The sequence below is a fragment of the Lipotes vexillifer genome, unplaced genomic scaffold (assembly GCF_000442215.2).
Source record: "Lipotes vexillifer unplaced genomic scaffold, Lipotes_vexillifer_v1.1 scaffold1094, whole genome shotgun sequence".
Taxonomy (NCBI): domain Eukaryota; kingdom Metazoa; phylum Chordata; class Mammalia; order Artiodactyla; family Lipotidae; genus Lipotes; species Lipotes vexillifer.
Genome location: NW_006792775.1, coordinates 1,527,728 through 1,541,355, shown reverse-complemented (window position 1 = coordinate 1,541,355; position 13,628 = coordinate 1,527,728). Strand labels below are relative to the sequence as shown.

Genomic DNA, 13,628 nt, shown 5'->3' with positions numbered 1-13,628 from the left:
GGGGATTGACAATTCCCACGGGGGTGTGGGGGGTGAGGGGGTCAGGGACAGCCTGGAGATGGTAGGGGTGCTGAATGAGCCGGAAAGGGAGCAGCCAGGGGGTCACTCAAGGAAAAGTGGGGGACATAGAGGCTCCAGAGTGCAGGGTGGTGGGTGCCCCTTTGTGGTCTCAGAACCATGAGCACTGAGAACGAGAGAGAAGCGCCTTGAAGAAAAGGCCAGAAATGGGGCCTGGGAGAGGCAAGGTCCCCGGGAACCCTGGGTTCCCAGCTTGCAGGCAGAAAGTGGGGACTGAGGGACTCCCCTGGTGGTCCAGTGGTTAAGACTTCACCTTCAGATGCAGGGGGTGCAGGTTCGATCCCTGGTCAGGGAGCTAAGATCCCACGTGTCTCGTGGCCAAAAAAACCAAAACAAAAAACAGAAGCAATATTGTAACAAATCAATAAAGACTTTAAAAATGGTCCACGTCAAAAAAATCGTTTTAAAAAAAAGAAAGAAAGAAAGAAAGTGGGGACCGGGACACCGCAGCAGACACACCACAAGCCATTGAGGACCTGCACTTGGTTCCTGAGCGAGAACCCAGTCATTCCTATGACCAGCCAGCGAGATGCCAAGTGCTCAGATGTCCCCAGAAATTTTGCAGGACCCTCCCTCCTGTGTCTGCCTGACCTTGACCTTGTGTCAGCAAGCGCGGTTAATGCTGGGCGCCTGCTGTGTCCTGGCCGAATCCAAGGGAGACTCTCTGAGCAGGAAGAGAGTGTGGCTGGGGGATGACAACGGGGTGGCCCCAGGGGCCCCACGGGTCGCGGTTATCCTCCACTGCCTGAGAGCCTCATTAGAACGGTGAACCAGTGCCCACGGCTCCGCGGTCAGGACCCAGGAGGGGCGGGGCTGGTGGACCGTTTTGTCCACGCGTGATGGGCTGGACTCGGTCACTTGGAGACACTCCCCTGGCAGCCGGGCCCAGGCCCCACTTCTGCGCCTCAGAGCTCCCCGCAGGCCCCTCTCTCCGTACGCCTGGCTGGGCTTCCTTGCCGCTAGTGGCCTCAAGACAGCGGGATGTCTTGCACGGTGGTGGCTATTTCTCCAGGAGACAAAACCTGGGTGGCTTCTTAAAGCTCAGCCTCGAGTCTCATGGCAACAATTCCAGTGCATTTTATTGATTCAAGGGGAGGGGGATGGACCCCACCTCTTAACCGGAGGGACATCCAAGTTTCATCGCAAAGGCCCGGGCATGGGGAAGGGGACTTTTGCCGCCCGTCTTGGTAACCGGTGGGCCGCACCATGTGTCTCTAGAGACAGGAGGAATCGTGGGGCTGGGGCTGTGGTCAGAGTCCCGGCACCAAAGTCAGTGGATAAAACCACCAGGCCAGCGGCAGGCGGGGCGGTCCTCAATTCCACTTCCTCTTGGGATGAACTATCTTGTCTAAGCTCCATTTTGTGAACCATGAGATGAAGTGAGGATTCTATCACAGAAGCAGAATCAAAGGACAAGGGAACTTTAAGGGACTCGGCCCTTCTGCAGTGATGGAGGCTTGGGCTGTCTACGAGGCGCTGCTGCCTCTGGTCTGGGGTTGGGCCTGAGGCCAGCAGGGCAGGCGCTCAAGACAGAAGATGGACAGGATGTGGGAGGGGACAAGGGCCACCCAGACGGGACGAGGACACACAGGGACCCGGGTGGGCAATCTGGAGCCTTTATCTCTCGCCACCTTCTATGGGTTAAAGAATGTCTGCAAAACGCACGTCCACCCAGAACCTGTGCGTGTGACTTTACTTGGACAAAGGGCCTTTGTGGGTGTCATCAAGTGAAGATGGGGTCACAGTGGAGCAGAGTGAGCCCTAAACCCAGTGACCAGGGTCCGTCTAAGAAGAGGAACATTTGAACACAGAGGCACATACACGTAGGGGAGAAGCCACGTGACGATGGAGGCAGGAATGGAGGGACGCAGCCGCAGGCCCAGGGACGCCTGGAGGCCCCCAGCGCTGGAAGAGGCAGGAAGGACCCTTCCCTGGAGCCTCAGGAGGGAGTCCAGGCCGATGACACCTTGATTTCAGACGTCTGGTCTCCGGAGCCATGGGAGGATCAATTGCAGTTGATTTAAGTTGCCCGGTTTGTGATAAACTGTCATGGCAGCCACGGGACGCTTGGGCGGCTTAAACAGCAGACGTTTATTGTCTCCAGTCCTGGAGGCTGGAATCCGAGACCCAGGTGTGGGCAGGGCTGGGTCCTCCTGAGGCCTCTCTCCTCGGCGTGTAGACGGCCGTCTCCTCCCTCTGTCCTCACGGGGTCGTCCCTCCGTGTGTGTCTGTGTCCTGATTTCTTCCTGTAAATAAGGACACTAGTCCTGTGGGATTAGGGCCCATCCTAGTGACCTCAGTTTACCTTAATCTCCTCTTTGGTGCCCCTATGCCCAAAGACAGTCACATTCTGGGGTCCGGGGGGTCAGGACTCCAACATACGGATATTGGGAAACACAACTCAGCCCACGACATCAGACAATGTCCTCACGTGGCCGACAACTCAGATCCACACAGGGATGGGTATTCTGGGGACACAGCAATACAAAACAAACCTCAACCCCACCTACGGGACCCCCGTGCTGTGTCGAAGGTCACAGAGCCAGACGCTGGGAGAAGTGAAAGCAGAAGACGTCTGCAGGGAGGACCCTCTGAGCCGTGTTTCAAGTGTGCTGGGCCTCGATCAGTCCTTCTCAGTGTGCGGGCCAGGGCCAGGGTGGATTCTGCCCACTGGGTCCAGGGTGGTGACCTGCCCGTGCCATGTGAGAACCGGATTTCTGGGCCGAAGAGATTGAAATAGGGTGGGCACGGGGCTAGAGCTAGGCCACGAGGTCCATCTCTGGGACCTTTGTTGGGACCACTGGGAAAGGAGCCTTCTTTCCACTGAAGTCTGTCTCCATCTCCAGGTGTGGCTGCAACAGATGACCACAGGCTGGGCAGCTTAAACAACAAGAATTCATTCTCCCCCAGTTCTGGAGGCTGGAAGTCTGAGATCAAGGAGGCTGCAGGGCCGTGGCCCCTCCAACGGCTTAGGGGAGGGTCCTTCCTGCTTATTCCAGCTTCTGGGGGCTCCAGGTGTCGCTGGGCTTGTGGCTGCGTCCCTCGTGCCTCTGCCTCTGTCCTCACATGTCCCCCTCCTCTCCCTGTGTGTCTCTTCTGTCCCTTATAAGGATGTTTGTCATTGGATTTAGGGCCACCTGGGTAACTCAGGATGACCCCCCTCTGGGATCCTTAACCACAGTTGTGAAGATTCTTTTCCCAATAAGGTCACATTCACAGGATGGCGGATTAAGACATGGACATATCTTTTGGGGGGCCACCATCAGCTCACTACAGATGCTGTACTGCAGGATTGTAAGCCTGGAGCTGGTGGACACCATGGCCTGGGAACGGACGGCCTCTGAAAACAAGAATAAATGAACATCAGGACCAGGAGCTGCAAACAGGCTACTGGGGACCCAGCTCTGGGATCCGGCTGAATCCAGTTTGAGTTGAGATACTGCCACTTGTAGCCAAGTCTTACGGGCCTCTGGGTTGGTCACAGAGGGAGGAAGAAAAGGATTGGGGGTTGGGGGCTGGCTGCTTGGGAGAGGGTCTCAGGGGGACCTGCCCTACATCTGACCAGGCCACCCCACCTGCAGGACCAACATCCATCGGGCGAGCTGGCCCATCCTAGGTTAGGCGGCAGAGATGTCCTCCCAAGGGCAGAACAACTGGCTGTTCTGACACTCAGCCAAGCCCCAGTTCTCGAGTGGACCAGCTGCCGCCAAACGAGGGGAGCAGAACTCAACGCAGCTGCTGCTTTCTTAGTCGGGCCCACTCCTCTGCCCCCTGTCAGGCTCACGTTCGCTCCTTCCGGCCGGGCGGCCCCACCCGGACACCGTCCGTGCTCAGCTCCTCTGGGCAGCAGCTCCCAGGACTCTCCGCTGTGTGCCCAGGGCTCCCGGTCTGGAGTATCAGATCAGATGGAGGTGTGGCTGTGCGACAGGGACCACCAGTAGGGCCTTGAGCCCGCCGAGCTGCCTCCTGTGCCGCGAGGTCGTGAGGGTGGACCCCACAGGTCCAGCCACCTGTCTTGCTGCGCAGAGTTTCCATTGTGGGGTCCGTGATGGGCTGAATTGTGTCCCCCAAGATTCGTACGTTGGAGTCCTAGCCCCCAGCCCCTCAGAATGTGACCTTTATTAGGATATAGGGTCTTGACAGAGACAATGGGCAAGGTCCCTCTGGAGGAACTAGGGCCCTGAACCCTTTGGGACTGGTGTCCTTATAAGAAGAGAGACACAGACACAGAGAGAAGCCACGTGGAGACTGGGGCAGAGACTGGAGTGACGTGTCTGCCAGCCGAGGACCGCCAAGGGTGGGGGGCCACCACCAGAAGCTGGGAGAGGGGCCTAGAACAGCTTGTCCCTCAGAGCTTGCAGAGGGGACCTGCCCCACCGACACCCTGATTTTGGACGTCTGGCCTCCAGAACTGTGAGAGAATAAATTCCTGCGGTTCTAACCCACCCAGTCAGTGGGGCTTAGTTGTGGCAGCCCCAGGGAGCCTCAGGGCCCCACCATCTGTGCCCATCCCAGCCAGGGGGAGAGGGGACAGAAGCACGCACCTCTGGAAGGGTGACCATGTCCCTTTGGTCAGAAGTTGGTCATGTGGCCACATCTAGCTGCAAGGGAGGCTGGTATACTATAACAGTATAGCATCCGGAAGCTTCTAACAAAAGATTCTATTGGTGTGTAAGGAAGGGGAGCAATCAGGAGTGTGTGGCATAAGCGACTAGAACAAATGTCCAGGGGGGTCCACCCAAACAAGCATCTGGCCCTCCATCCCGCTGCCCCAGGAGCAGAGGCCTGGAGGGCCCAGTGCTGTGTGGGTGGCTGCAGCTCTGGGGAAGGCAGAGGTGTGATCTGATGCCCATGTACTGGGTTTCTGAGCGCCAGATGAGAAAGTCTGGATTTGCTTAAGGGAAGCTCTCGAGGTTTCAGGTGTGAGATGTGCGTGCTCCAGGGACACTGCAGGGAGGGGTGGGCTTGATGTACAGTGAGAAGGCGGGGGAGGGGTGCCATTGGGTCTAAAGGGCACCAGGAACCAGGGCCCATCCCGGTGGCAGCTGAGGGAGAGGAGAGAAGGTCCTGAGCAGGAGTGGGAGGTGGCAGCCAAGGGTCACGAAGGCGTTAGGATGGTCCCGTGATTGTGTCTGGACACAGTGGCCCGGTGTTCATGCAGACAAGTGAGCGAGGTAAGGGTTTGTGCCGGCTGGGTTTAGAGTGAGGCAGCAGCTCCAGGCTCAGGCAGTGGCAGACGGTCAGCTGGAGTGGCTGGGACTGGACACTGCTCTGGAGATGAGCGCAGTGTCCTGAGGAGCCTGAGGGCTGGGCTGGAGAAGTGTGTGCCCCTGGCTGGCTAGCTCAGCTCCCCACTGCTGCATTGCCGGCTCCTTCCTGCCCGCTGTGTGCCGGGGGTGTGGCGTCCCCACGGACCCCCAGGGGGATGTGGACAGGCTGGCATGGACACACAGCCACAGGTGGGAATGCCAGTGCAGTGTAGGGGCTGTCCAGGCCTCCCCAGGGAGACCTGAGATCTGAGTGGGAGGGGGCAGGGGGATGACATCTGGGGTAAAGGGCATGGTCCAAGCCTGGAGGTTAGGGATGTCAGAGTGGCCGAAGGCAGGTCCTGGAAGCCTTGGCCAACCACAGTGAGAAGGGAGCAAGGGATGTATATATATTTTATATATATATATATATATATATACACACATACACATATATACATATGAGGTTAGTACCAGTTGGGGGTTGTTACCCAGGTAGGAGTTTGGTACCCAGGTGGGAAGTTGGTACCTGGTGGGAGGTTGATACCCAGAAGGGAGGTTGGTATCTGGGTGCGAGACTAGTACCAGGTAGGATATTGATACTTGGGTGGGAGGTTGGTGCTCAGATGAGAGGTTGGTACCCAGGTGGGAGGTTGGTAACGGGTGGGAGATTGATACCCAAAAGGGAGGCTGGTACCTGGGTGGTAGCCTGGTACCCGGGTGGGGGTGGTACCTGGGTGGTAGCCTGATACCTGGCTGGGAGGTTGGTACCCTGGTAGGAGGCTGGTACCTGTGTAGGAGGTTGTTACCTGGGTGAAAGGTGGTACCCAATACGAGGTTAGTATCCAGGTAGGAGACTGATACACGGGTAGGAGGCTGGTATTGGGTGGGACATTTGCACGCGGGTGTAAGGCTGGTTCTCAGGAGAGAGGTTGGTACCCAGTGGAGGTGTCACTGAGTCCTGCTGACGGATGTGCGTGGAGGGGGAGGGCAGGGGGATGGCTCAGGTCGTGGAGCTAAAAGTACCTGCCTCCTCCCTGACTGGATCTGGAGGATGGGGGGAAAGCAAGGCACAGAGCGATGAGACCAGGAGCCATTTCTAGGGAAGGAACACTGCAGGTGGCAGGGTGGAGAAAAAGGGGGCTGTGCTTGGGGCCTGGGAGCTGGAGGCTTGTGTGTGGCTGCCACGCGAGAGGATGGGGGACTAGCTAGTCCTGTGATGTGAGCGTCCGAGAGCTCGATGGGATGAGAGTCAGGGCTAAAGCACTGCGCATGACTGTGCCTGGGCCGAGGAGCACAAATGGGTGACAGCAGCCAGGGTCCTGCCCTCTCCGTGGCCCTGCAGGGCCTGTGCCATCTGCTACACCCTTGGCTGTCCCGCAGCACGTGACACTAATTCACTGCCTCCTCCTGAACCCTCCGCCAGGCCCACTTCCCCCCCCACACCTCCCCTCCCCAGCCATCCACACTCCCGCCTCTCCTTCCCTCCAGACTCAGTGATGCTCCTTGTACTCTGACCGTTGACATCTGCCTGGCTCAGGGCGGGGCCGTCTGGGTGTCTCCTTCCAGGGCAGCCCATGTGATTGTGGCCTAAATGGAGCTGCAGGGCCCCCACTCCGAGCTCCGGGGAGTCATTTGCATCTCTCCAACATCCCATCCAGTCGCTTGTGTTGCAAGCCCTCACCGCCCACACCTAAGCCTAAAGGGGACTGTAGGGTGACGCCCCCGAACGTCACCAGCTAGCACTTTCCTCCGACTGCTGAATGCCATCAGTACTTCCTGTGGGCACCGGGCCGGGAACGAACACTGCCCACCAGCATGGATGGTGTACCGTGCAAGCCTGTCTGGCTGTGGAGGGGTGCACGCTGGGTCCCCGCACACGCGCGGTGGTTGCAATCTAGGCACCTACGTTTTTCCGCTGGCTCGTCAATTGGACTGAACCAGCCTGGGGCAAAGGTGTCAGGAAGTAACGCTACAAGGCCCGGTGCTGAGGGGAGGGGCAGAGGGCGGAGCTGCCGCTGTTTCTGCAGCAAGCTCCCCATCTTGCTCCTGGGGACAGGGTGGTGAAGGAGACAGAGGCAGTGAGATGCCAGTCAAGTCTAGCGGGCTGGAGGTGCCCGCAGCACAAGACGCAAGAGTGTCGGGGAGAGAAAGGGTCTGTCCACGACAGTCCACCGCCCCAGACTGGCCACGTCTGCAGGTCACATCTGCTGGGGCTCTACAAACGCCACTTGGTGCTGTCCCACGCATGGATCGCAGCACCTAGCCACCCACTCTTACTGTGGCCAAGACCAGACTTGGCCCCAGGGGTTCCCCGAGCCCTAGCAGGCCCTCCGCTAGGGAGCCTCTCTAGCTGTTGCTACCTGAAAATGATGCCTGGCCATTCCTTCAAGCCCTTCTATGGAGATGCAAATGTTTCATTAGCATGTAAAGAGCCTGAGGTAACCAGCTCTCAGGAAAATACCTCCCATTCTCCCCAGGGGAATCAGGGAACTGAAGAGATGCCCGCCCCAGGAGAGTGCGGATCTAAACAAGGAGGACTCCCGGATCCTGGCACTGTGGCCAGCAAGTAGAGGGAAATGCCCTTAGGAGTGCCCTGGGTCTGCCCAGGAGCCCACATGATACACGGAGCTGGGCCGCAGAGGACCTCTGACCCAGATCCCCATCACCTTGTCCAACAGGAAAGTGACAGCAGATGCCTGGAGGCACAAGGGGTCCCTGTGTCCTGGGGTGGCAGGACTGGGAGCCCAGGGGATGGATGTCCGGGGACAGGAGACCAGGTCCAGAGGGAAACTCTTCCTGCAGGGCCTCCAGCAGCCCAGGGGTCCTGGGGACTGACTTGTCCAGTGCAAGAGTATTTCAGGATTTCCCCCCTTGGTCGTGGGCCGACACCCCCTCACCCCACCCCAGACCCATTGCACCTGTGAACGGTGCTGAGTTTTGTGTGTGTGGAGACAGAAGCAGCCGCGAGGCGGCAGTGCAGGCTCGCACATCACCGCCGACGTGGTCGCGGCCGGGGTCCACCCACGCGGCGTCCCGGGTCCGCCCGGGCCAGATACCGCAATGGTCCACGAGGGTCATCAGGCAGACGGGACACTCGTCCGAGACACCCCGTTTCACCCCATCTGAGTCGCCCCGGCTGCACCGTTGTAGTTGGGAGAGGAGAGAGGGACTGCGCAGGGCAGTGAGGGGTCCCTGTGCCCGGGGCGACGTGGAGTCGCCTTCAGAGGGAGAGCCTTCCTACGGGGCCCCTGGCCGACCACGGTGCTGGACGCTGCCTTGCCGAGCGCAGGAGGATTTCTGGGGTCTTCATTGTCTTGGGCCGACCCCGCAGGCCAGTTCCACCCCCTGAACGGTGCCAAGTGGTTGTAGGTGTGGAGATTTAGAAGCGGCCGCAAGGCGGCAGGGCAGGCTCACACGTCACCGGCCGGGGTTCGCCCGCGTGGCTTCCCGAGTCTGCCCGCGCGGCATCCAGGTTCCACCTGCGTGGTGTCCCAGGTCCACGCAAACCGGTTACCACAGTGGCCCACGAGGGTCATCTGGGTGATGGGGCGCTCGTCTGAGCCACCACAGGTGCCAGGTGGGGCCACATTGCAGCTTCCGTCACGGGTCTCCCCCTGAGGTCCTGTGGTGTGGGACCTATGTCACGTCCACCAGGCACGTGGATGGTGTCCCGCAACCAAAACCTGGGACTCTGTGTATCCAGCCCAGCGTGCCGACCCCACCAGAGGGTCCCACAAACTCTGGGCCTTTTGTTGAGCTGCATCTGCCTCCAAGGGGAGACTCCGACCCTAACAGCCAGTCATTAACATCTCCATGCAGTTCAGCTGTTTGAGATGCTAAAAGTCTGGGCGTGCCGCTGCCTCTGGCTCGGGCGCGGCAGGTCCGCTGGTCACCCAAGCACCGCCATGAGCACCGCCACCAGTGTGGAGTGAGGCAGTCACCGTAGTTTCCTGGGGTCACTAGCGGGTGGGGATCCGGATGGGGCAAGCCGGTCAGTTCTCCATGCCATGCTCTGGGACCCTCATGAGCCCATGGAGGTGCGTTTCCCGACCGACGAGAACACCCTGCGTCTGCTCTGGAGCTCATGCGCTGCTGGGAGTGGACCCCACCGCACAGTATGGTCATGGCCCCATAGCACCAACGCTGGGGGACAAGTGGGGATAGGGGAATAAGGGGTCCTGTGTCCGGGGGTGACGAGGACCTGATGGGTAGCCTGGGTGAGGCAAGGCCCAATCTCCAGAGGGACCCCAACTGCACCAGACCACCGGTGGCACGGGGCCCTGAGCACCGCCTGCCTGGCACAGAGGATCCTGGGGTCCTACCCCCTGCATCAGGGGCCAACCCCCTGAGCTGGTCGCACCCCCAAATAGGGCCAAATCGTTGTGTGTGTGGAGACAGAAGCAGCCGCGAGGCGGCAGTGCAGGCTCGCACATCACTGCCGACGTGGTCGCGGCCGGGGTCCACCCACGCGGCGTCCCGGGTCCGCCCGGGCTAGATACCGCAATGGTCCACGAGGGTCATCAGGCAGACGGGACACTCGTCCGAGCCACCCCGGTTCACCCCATCTGAGTCGCCCCGGCTGCACCGTTGTAGTTGGGAGAGGGGAGGGACTGCGCAGGGCAGTGAGGGGTCCCTGGGCCTGGGGCGACGTGGAGTCGCCTTCAGAGGGAGAGCCTTCCTACGGGGCCTCTGGCCGACCACGGTGCTGGGCGCTGCCTTGCCGAGCGCAGGAGGATTTCTGGGGTCTTCGCTGTCATGGGCCGACCCCGCAGGCCTGTCACACCCCCCGAACGGTGCCGAGTGGTTGCCGGAGTGGCGACAGAGGCGGCCGCGAGGCGGCAGTGCAGGCTCACCCATCACCGGCCGTGGCAGCCGTGGCCGGGGTCTGCTTATGGCCAAGTCTGGGGGTCTGCCCCATCCTAGCTTGGGAGCCTACCCATGGCAAAGTCTGGGGTTTTCCCATGTAAACCTGGGGTGGTCACCCGTGGCAACGGCTGGAGTTTTCCCACCGTAAATCTGGGGGTTCACGCATGACAAAACCTGGAGTTTTCCCACCATAAATCTGGGGGTCCACCCATGACAAAGCCTGGAGTTTTCCCACCGTAAATCTGGGGGGCCACCCATGACAAAGGCTGGGATATTCCCACGAAAATCTGGGGGTCCACCCATAAAGTCTGGAGTTTTCCCATGTAAATCTAGGGGTTCATCCATGGCAAATGCTGGAGTTTTCCCACCGTAAATTTGGGGGTCCACCCATGGCAAAGGCTGGGTGTCGGGTGTGGCAGGGGTCCACAGGAGCAGGCTCTTCCCAAGGCCCTGTCTGAGGTGCGGTCAGAGCTGGAGAGCTCTGGGTCCCTTGCTTAGGCACGTCTCCTCCCCCCACCCATGGCACCAGCACCCTAGACTTAGTGGCCGATCCCTATGGACGGCCAGGCCCCAACACCCCCTATGAGGCCAACGTGGTTGCCCCAGGGACAGGGTGGCCCAGGGTGGCTGGGGGAGACTCGAGGCTCTCTGGTCTCTGTCCCAATTCTGAATGCGCAGGCGGTGTCCTGGGCAGCGGGGCACAGGGTGGCCACGGCAGGGCTGGGAGGTTGCCGGGCTCATCACCAGGGCGCGCCCGCGAGCCGTGGAGCACAGCGGGCGTGCCGCGTCCTCACAATGGATCGTGGCGGTGAGGGGATGGGGCGCCCGGCCACAGTGGGGAGCCCGCGCGTGGAAGCCACTGTGCTCGCGACAGGCACCGTCAACTAGACGACACTCGAGCAGGGAATCAGCGCCTGCCTGGCCCGCGAGACCACGGTCCCTTCCCTCGGCCTGACCTGAGCCCCAACCCCCCACACCCCTCACGACCGCTCCGTGGACTCCGGGCTCACGGCGTGGTCTCAGCCGCGGTGGTGGCAGAAGGCGACTCCGAGTCCCACTGGAGCGCCTGGCGGCTCCAGCCAAGACCTCCGTCCAGGGGCAGAGTATGTGCCCAGTGGGGGCTGGGTGGGGAGCAGCCTGCAAGGTCCGCCCTGAGGGGACATGACTGTTCCGACCTCGGAGTGGGGGAGGGACATTTGGGGACAATGCCAGACCCTGTCTACAGGATGCCAAAGGAGGGGTGTGGAGAGGGCCCTCTTTGGAGGATTCCAGGACAGGAGAGGAATGTGCGCTGGACCGAGCCGGGCGGAGGTGGGCCTTGCGGTGGCCCCAAGCACGGTCCCTGCTCTGATTGGCTGGCAGAGCAGGGGCGGGAATTCTGGGCGGGGCTGCCCCAGTTAGAAAAAGCCCGGGCTAGGGCCCGAGGAGCAGGGTGTGGGAGGGGGGTGGTGGGAGGGATGGGGGGGAAAAAAACAAACAAACAAAAAAAGAAATTATACACATACATAGTTTAAAGAGCCACTGAGTTTTATGAGAATGATTAAGACAAAACAGTAGTACCCAGCCCGCCTGCCCAATCTTTCTCCTTCCTCAGGAATTACGCTTTCAATTCTTTTAGCTGATTCTTCTGGTAATTACATTTTTCTACATATATGTTTATAATGTTACTTCTTGATTTTTCAGGTTTAGGCAAAATCTAATGACCCCCATTATGGAAGGTAAGCATTTTTTGCCTTTATCTCTACTCCTCTCCCCACACCACACATACCATACTCCTCAACCATCCACCATCACCATCTTCCTAATACAGCTATATTATAATTTGGTAAGGTCACTACTCATTGTCAATTTTATTATAACCAGCGGGGATGCGGGGTGGGCTCCCAGGTGCCCCGCAGGCAGGACGACATCGGTGTGGGGAGTGACAGGCCCAAGCTGGCGGTGCGGAAGTAAGAGGGGGGAGCCAGGCATTCATCCCGGTCAATTCTGGTTTCAGGTCGTGGCAGCTGGTGGATGGGGGAGCTGGAAAGAGGCTTGTCCCAGGGCCTGGGCGGTGGAGGGGTAGCTGGCAGCCGTGGGCAGGTGAAGACAGCGCTCTGCCGGGCCAGGTGAGTCCCCTTCCCCTCCCTGGGCCTTGCTCCGCTGGCCCTCCTGCATAAGGAGGTCTGGGGAGCCAGGGCCAGCGAGGTGGAGAGGCCGACATCCCGGCAGAGCGGCAGGGTGACGGCAGGCAGGCAGGCAGCACGGGTGACACCGTCTCAGGGGGAGCTGAGGCAGGGCGGGCTGGGAGCCGCGGCTGTCCCAGGAGGAAAGGGCATTTCCAGAGAGTCGGGCGGCAGGTGGGGCAGGGCTGCCAGCGAGGGAGACGATCCAGCACAGGGGGGCCGTCGAGGCCCCGGGGCAGACAGGACGAGGCGGGGGACTCAGGTCAGTGGGCCGCCAGCTGCCGCTTCACCCACTGCAGTTCACTTAGTAGCAGGTACAGGGGTGGCTCTGGCCCAGGCCTTCCGAGGCCTGAGCCGGAGCCTCGAGGGCCGGAGAACGGGCTAGAAGGCAGGCGCGGTGTGCGGGGAACCGCCGCAGGACGTCACCTGGGGGGAGCGGTGGCCACAGGGACAGGGCCCCAGGGAGATTTCTGCAGCAAGGAGGCTGCCGTGGGCCCAGCGGGCCACCATCCCCATGCAGCACTGCGGCCCGGGGGCTGGCGCAGGAGGGCCCCCAGTGAACTTGGTGACACTGGTGACACTTGGCCCTTACCGCCCGCTCCTGGGACTGGCATGGCAGACAGGACAGCACCCAGGGGAGTCAAGGGCACCGGCGAGACCAGACTAGGCGAGGGAGGCGGGGCGGCGTGAATGAGAGTTCTGGGGGGCGGGAGGTCGGGGCGCAGGCAGGGGCAAGGAGCTGGAGCCTGGCGGCGAGCCGGGGGTCACTGGCCTCCGAGCCCGTGGCCAGGGCGGGCCTCTGCGGGCGGTGACGGAGCAGGGATCGGTCCGCGCTCAGACCGGAGACGAGGGTGAGTGTCCAGCCCGCTGCCCTCCCACCCCCTCGGCCACCGCTGCCCACTCAGCCAGCGCCTTCTCTGTCTGCCCACAGCCATGTCTCCAGTGGGTGTGGATGTGCCTGCCAGCCACGGAGGCCGGGCGCCAGGATGTGGGCAGAGGGACATGACACGGTCCGGCGTGACGGCGAGGACAGGCGGGACGCTGTCCGGCCTCCCTGGTGAGCGGAGGTCTGGGCCAGGCCCCCCGGGCTAACTGACCCGCACCCAGCCCTCACGGCCATCCTCTTTCCCACAGAACATTCTCGGCTGGCCCCGCGGGGGAGCTGGAACACCCAGCATCTCTGTTCCTTTGCCTTCCTGAAGGAGCCAATACACTACTGCTGCTCTCTGGAGCCCCAGAACCCTCAAGATGACAAGGTGGGAGGCCCCCT

At 60.9% G+C, this 13,628-nt stretch overlaps 1 pseudogene; it reads left to right on the top strand.

Moving 5' to 3' along the window:
- The first annotated feature begins 11,904 nt into the window (after window positions 1–11,904).
- Window positions 11,905–13,170, top strand: LOC103077582 (collagen alpha-1(II) chain-like; annotated as a pseudogene).
- Window positions 13,171–13,628: the final 458 nt, after the last annotated feature.